Consider the following 6,471-nt stretch of genomic DNA (forward strand, 5'->3'; position numbering starts at 1 on the left):
TTTCTGCAGTGGACCCTGTAAATAGTACACACTGTTGCTACTGAGTGTTGGAGGTGGAGGAGGTGGATGCTTCTGACTGTGGTGCCAACTGAACAGGCTGCTTTGTCGTGAACGGCAAGTTTGTTGGAGCTGCACTCATCTCGGTAAGTGGGGAGTATTCCACCACACTCGTAAGTTGTGCCTTGGAGATTGTAGTCAGACTTTGGAGAGTCAGGAACTGACTCATTAAGGGATTCCTTGCCTCTGACCTGCCCTTGTAACCACTGCATTTCTATGGCTAGCCCTGTTCATTTTCTTGTCAATGGTAACTGCTGTGACATTGATAATGGAAGATTCAGTAATGCTATTAAATGTCAAGACATATTGGCTAGATTTTCTCCTGTTGTAGGTGATCATTGCCTGCCTTTTGTTTGGCATAATTGTAATTTGTGGCATCCAAGGCATTGACGTTTCAAGCATAAGCCCTTCATCAGGAATACCGTCAGGAAAGGCATATGCTTGAAACGTCGATTCTCCTGCACCTCGGATGCTGTCTGACCGGCTGTGCCTTTCTAGCTCCACACCCTTTGACTCTGATCTGCAGTCCTCACTTTCTCGTAATTGTAACTTTCCAGTTTTTAGTCCAAGAGTGGATATGTCCAGGGCTCACTACATTAGGACTTACTCAGCATTGGCAGCCAGGAAAATTAAATGGGAGATATTTAATGACACTTCCAGTCTTCCTTCTCTGCTGACATGCAATTAAATATCCATTGGAATGAGTACACAAAAAAAGTAGACATAATTCTCTGTATGAGTAACCAAGGGAATTCGACCAAAACAGTTATCAATTTTGCTTACCTAACTATCCTTAATCATGGAAATTGGGAGGAAATTCTCTTCTACTATTTCCACACAGGTTTTATTTTAGTATTCATCAAATCTTATTCATTTTCTGCAAAAATAATCCCATGTATGTTAACGTTTGGACCAATGATAAATTTTCTGAATTATGAGTCACAGGGGAGAAAAATAAATTGAATAACAATGGCTCACAGTTCCCTCTAAAGGAAACTTCATTCCAATTAATCCTACAAATTTCATTATGTTTCAAATCTGGCAGCACCTATAATCATCTGGAACATGTTTCCAATTATAACTTAAATGCCCTTGAAATAGAACCTTGAATTTGATTGGCTATGTTGATAGTAGCTTTACATTGAGTTAAACATTTAAGTGAATAATAAAAACATCACAAGCTTTCCCTTTGAACTCCACACCTACATTCGGGACACCACCCACCCCCTACACCTCCTACAAGACTTTAATTTCCCCGGCCCCCTATGCCTTACCTTCACCAAGGACACCCAATCCCTGTACACATCTATCCACCATGACAAAGACCTCCAAACCCTCTGTTTCTTCCTCTCATGCTGTCCCAACCAGTACCCTTCCAGTGACACCCTCATCTGCCTCGCTAAACTGGTCCTCACTCTTAACAACTTCTCCTCCCAATCCTCCCACTTCCTCCAAACCAAAGCGATAGCCATTGTTGAGTACATGGAGCAGTCCATCTTCCGCAGCTACACCGGCACCATCCCCCTTTTCCTTCGCTACATCGATGACTATAATGGTGCTATCTCGTGCTCCCACGAGGAGGTTGAACAGTTCATCAACTTCACTAATACCTTTCACCCCGACCTCAATTCACCTAAACCATTTCGGACATCTCCCTCCCCTTCCTGGATCTCTCCATCTCCATCTCCGGTGGCCAACTAACCACAGACATCTACTACAAACCCACCATCTCCCACAGCTACCTTAGTAAACCTCCTCCCACCTGCCTCCTGTAAAAACGCCATTCCTTATTCCAAATTCCTCTGCCTCTGCTGCATCTGTTCCTAGGATAACCAATTCCACGATAGAAAATCCCAGATAGTATCCTTCTTCAAAGACTGAAATTTCTCCTCCCACATGGTTGACAATGCCCTCCAGCTCATGTTCTCCACTTCCCGCATCTCCACACTTGAACCTCACCCTCCCAATGCAACAAGGACAGAACACCCCTGGTCGTCACCTTCCACCCCACCAACCGCCACATTCATCGCATCATCCTCCTCCATGTCTGCCACCTACAAACAGACCCCACCATTAAGGATATATTCCCCTCCCCACCCCTGTCAGCGTTCGGAGAGACCACTTCCTCCATGACTCCCTTGTCAGATCCACGCACCTACCAGTCCTCACCCAACACCTGGCACCTTCTCCTGCTACCACAGGAAGTGCAAAACCTGTGCCCACACCTCTCCCCCTCACCTCTGTCCAAGGCCCCAAAGGACCCTTCCATATCCAACAGAAATTTACCTGTACCTCCACAAATGTCAAGTACTGTATCCGTTGCACCCAATGTGGTCTCCTCTACATCAGGGAGATAGGACGCCAACTTGTGGATCGTTTCAGATAACATCGGTGGGACACCCGCACCAACCAACCTCACCGCCCCGTGGCTGAACACTTCAACTCCACCTCCCACTCCACCAAGGACATGCAGGTCCTGGGCCTCCTCCATCGCCAAACTCTAACCACCAAATGACTGGAGGAAGAACATCTCATCTGCCACCTACAAACAGACCTCCCCATTTCCCCTCCCCCACTTTTCCCAGTCCCAAGCCTCCAACTCAGCACCGCCCTCTTGACCTGTCCATCACCTTTCCCATCTATCCACTCCACCTTTCTCTCAGACCTATCACCTTCTCCCCCACCTTCATCTATCTATTGCATTCTCAGCTACTTTACCCTCTCCCATTTATCTCTCAGCCCCCAGCCCATAAGCCTCATTCCTGATGAAGGGCTTATACTCAAAATGTCAATTCTCTTTCTCCTTGGATGCTGCCTGACCTGCTGTGCCTTTCCAGCACCACACTCTCAACTCTGATCTCCAGCACCTGTAGTCCTCACTTTTTCCAATTTGACATTGAGTACATATTCAAGGTTTCCTGATTGTTCTAACACACATCACATTACATTTACCTATCTCAGCACCATCAACTTTTCCTTAGTGCACCCTATAATGAATATTCATGTTTTACACTGAACTGACAGGAGCTTATTTAAGCTTAAGGCACAAGCAAGTACTCAAATGGAAGTAATTTCTGAAAATGTGTGCTTTGTTTAGCATGTTATTGTGCATGTATGGCTATTTTGTGATGTATTTATCAATTGTTGTCAAAATTCTCCAAAATAGTTGGAAAATAGCAAGAGACACAATTATAGTACAGTATATGCTCTGCAGCTCGGCTAGCTTTTAATTAATCAGTGGTTTAGCAGGGAGGACCAAACTAGATAAAAATAAAGGGGAAAAAAGGGAGAAAGAGAAATAACATAAAATCAAAGAAAACAGCAGCACAGTAAAGAAAGAAAAGAAACAGTGTTTTGCCTGTACATTTAGAAATTACAGAAATATGGAAGCAATTTCATTGATTCTCCGATTCATGCATGACTCCTACTCATGCTGCAGTGCTTCCAGTTAGCAATCTGAACTGGTCAGGTTTTTTGGAAGTCAAGCCACAAAACTGTCCAAAAATTATGCTTCACATTTACTGAAATATGATTTCAATTTTAGCAGTTGCTAGAGTAGCAGGAGGGAATTGGAGCTTTGCATCACCATGGTAATGTTAATAATAGCAATAAATAATAAAGAAAATAATATTTACAAAACCAGCTCTTGTAATTAAAAGAAATGTGATTTTTTTTAAGTTTAATCTTGTATTCTAATTAAAAATTGGATTTTCATAGTGGTTGAGCTGCCAAGTTTCTTTTCCGTTTTGCACTACTATCTATCAATAATGAATACATTTGTGTAGAGGATTGCAACTATTTTGCATTTGGTGTAAATTATGAATATCCCTTGGCCATTTATAGCATGGGCCAAATGTAGAATGCAGTCCCATCATTCTATCAATTGGTTTTAGATCCAACCACAAAATAATCTTAATCATATAAACATGACATTTCTATTCCCACATAAGCCTTTCTTAACATTTCTCTGCCAGCCTCACAATTGAATGCCAAATAACATTGGCAGTCTTCTCATTTGGATTAATAGTCAACAGAACTAGAATGAGATGACCCAAACATGTTTTAAAAGAAAGACTTGCATTTATAAAGCTCTGTTTATGACCAGCAAAGTTCTTTGTAGCAAGAATTCAGAATTGTGTTCACTGTTGTATTATAAAAATCATGGTAACCAAACTCACAAAGCAATGCTCATGGTGGCTCAGTGGTTAGCACTGCTGCCTCCCAGTGCTAGGGTCCTAAGTTCAATTCTAGCCTTGGGCAACTGTCTGTGTGTAGTTTGCACTTTCTCCCTGTGTCTGTGTGGATTTCCTCCCACAATCCAAACATGGGCAGGTCAAGTGAATTGACTATGCCAAATTGTCTATAGTGTTAGGTGCATTAGTCAGAGGAGGGTGGGTTATTCTTCAGAGGGTTGGTGTGGACTTCTTGGGCAGAAGGGCCTGTCCCCACACTGTAGGGAATCTAATCAGCAAGTTCCAACTTCAAAATGATGAGAACCTATTTTTTGTGATATTGATTGAGGAATAAGTATATGCTAAGCCTCCAGGGATAATTCCCCTGCTCTTCGATGGAATAATGGTTTGGGATCTTTTTCATAAACTTGAGCAGGCAGATGGGGTCTCATGAAAGATAACACCTCTGATCGTGCAGGAAATCCTCAGGACTGCATTAGAGTTTTGCCTTGATATTTGAGTCTAACCCTGGACTGAGGCATAACTCTAAGATCTAATGACTCAAAGTTGTGTGCTGAGTCGCACTGACATTTATTGGCATTTGCATTCTTTGTTGGGCCAATTTGTTTCAATCTTGGTGAAATTACAAGCTGTTGAAAGGATGTTAAAACAAATTTATCTGTATCAGATCGATCACAACTTGAACGACCAATTTTGTTGAACCAGATTTGATCCTCAAACTCTGTTTATAACTACTTTCTAATTCCATTTCTACCTGTAAAATTGCCTCCCTGCAACCAAAATCTTTATATTTTAGACATCTCCAGGCTTAAATACCATTAGCACCACACTTACAAGCTCCATTCTCAACAAACTCAAGCTCATTCAAAATTTATTTTTCTATATCTTATCCTGCACTGCCCTAAGTGCCCTGAAACTAATCTTTCCTGAGTTACAGCACTTCCTTATTCACCAATATGTCAGTTTCAAAACACCAGCATATCTATAAACCTCTTCATGAGCTTGTTCCACTCTATACTTGTGCCTTACTTCACTTTTACGTCCCATCCTGAGCTCTTCAATTTATTATCACTGGGCTCCTGTATTCACTCCACTATTTGAGATGGTTCTTCCTCATGTCTAGACACTGGTTTCTGCAACTCTTCCCACAATATTTATTCATCTAGATTCACTGGAGTTGAATGGTATTCAACTTTATTTTCAGCTTTCTTATCTCAATAATCTTTGTGAGGGGCTTTGTGAGGGGCAGGTCATGCCTCACAAACCTTATCGAGTTCTTTGAGGATGTGACTAGAAAGGTTGATGAGGGTCGAGCTGTGGATGTGGTGTATATGGACTTTAGCAAGGCATTTGATAAGGTTCCCCATGGTAGGCTCATTCAGAATGTCAGGAGGAATGGGATTCGGGGGAACATAGCTATCTGGATACAGATTGGGCCTCTATTGTTTGTAATTTTTATTAATGACTTGGATGAGGGGATTGAAGGATGGGTCAGCGAGTTTGCAGATGACACAAAGGTTGGAGGTGTCGTTGACAGTATAGAGGGCTATTGTAGGCTGCAGCGGGATATTGACAGGATGCAGAGATGGGCTGAGAGGTGGCAGATGGAGTTCAACTTGGATAAATGCATTTTGGAAGGTCGAATTTGAAAGCTGTGTACAGGATTAAGGATAGGATTCTTGGTAGTGTGGAGGAACAGAGGGATCTTGGGGTGCAGGTACATAGATCCCTTAAAATGGCCACCCAAGTGGACAGGGTTGTTAAGAAAGCATATGGTGTTTTGGCTTTCATTAACAGGGGTATTGAGTTTAAGAGACGTGAGATCTTGTTGCAACTCTATAAAACTTTGGTTAGACCGCACTTGGAATACTGCGTCCAGTTCTGGTCGCCCTATTATTAGAAAGATGTGGATGCTTTGGAGTGGGTTCAGAGGAGGTTTACCAGGATGCTGCCTGGACTGGAGGGCTTATCTTATAAGGAGAGGTTGACTGAGCTCAGACTTTTTTCATTGGAGAAAAGGAGGAGAAGGGGGGACCTAATTGAGGTATACAAGGTAATGAGAGGCATAGATAGAGTCGATAGCCAGAGACTATTTCCCAGGGCAGAAATGACTAACACGAGGGATCATAGTTTTAAGCTGGTTGGAGGAAAGTATAGAGGGGATGTCAGAGGCGGGTTCTTTACACAGAGAGTTGTGAGAGCATGGAATGCATTGCCAGCA

Source organism: Chiloscyllium plagiosum, unplaced genomic scaffold (genome assembly GCF_037043375.1).
Source record: "Chiloscyllium plagiosum isolate Xiang-an unplaced genomic scaffold, Cpla_swu_hap1 HiC_scaffold_14, whole genome shotgun sequence".
Lineage (NCBI taxonomy): Eukaryota > Metazoa > Chordata > Chondrichthyes > Orectolobiformes > Hemiscylliidae > Chiloscyllium > Chiloscyllium plagiosum.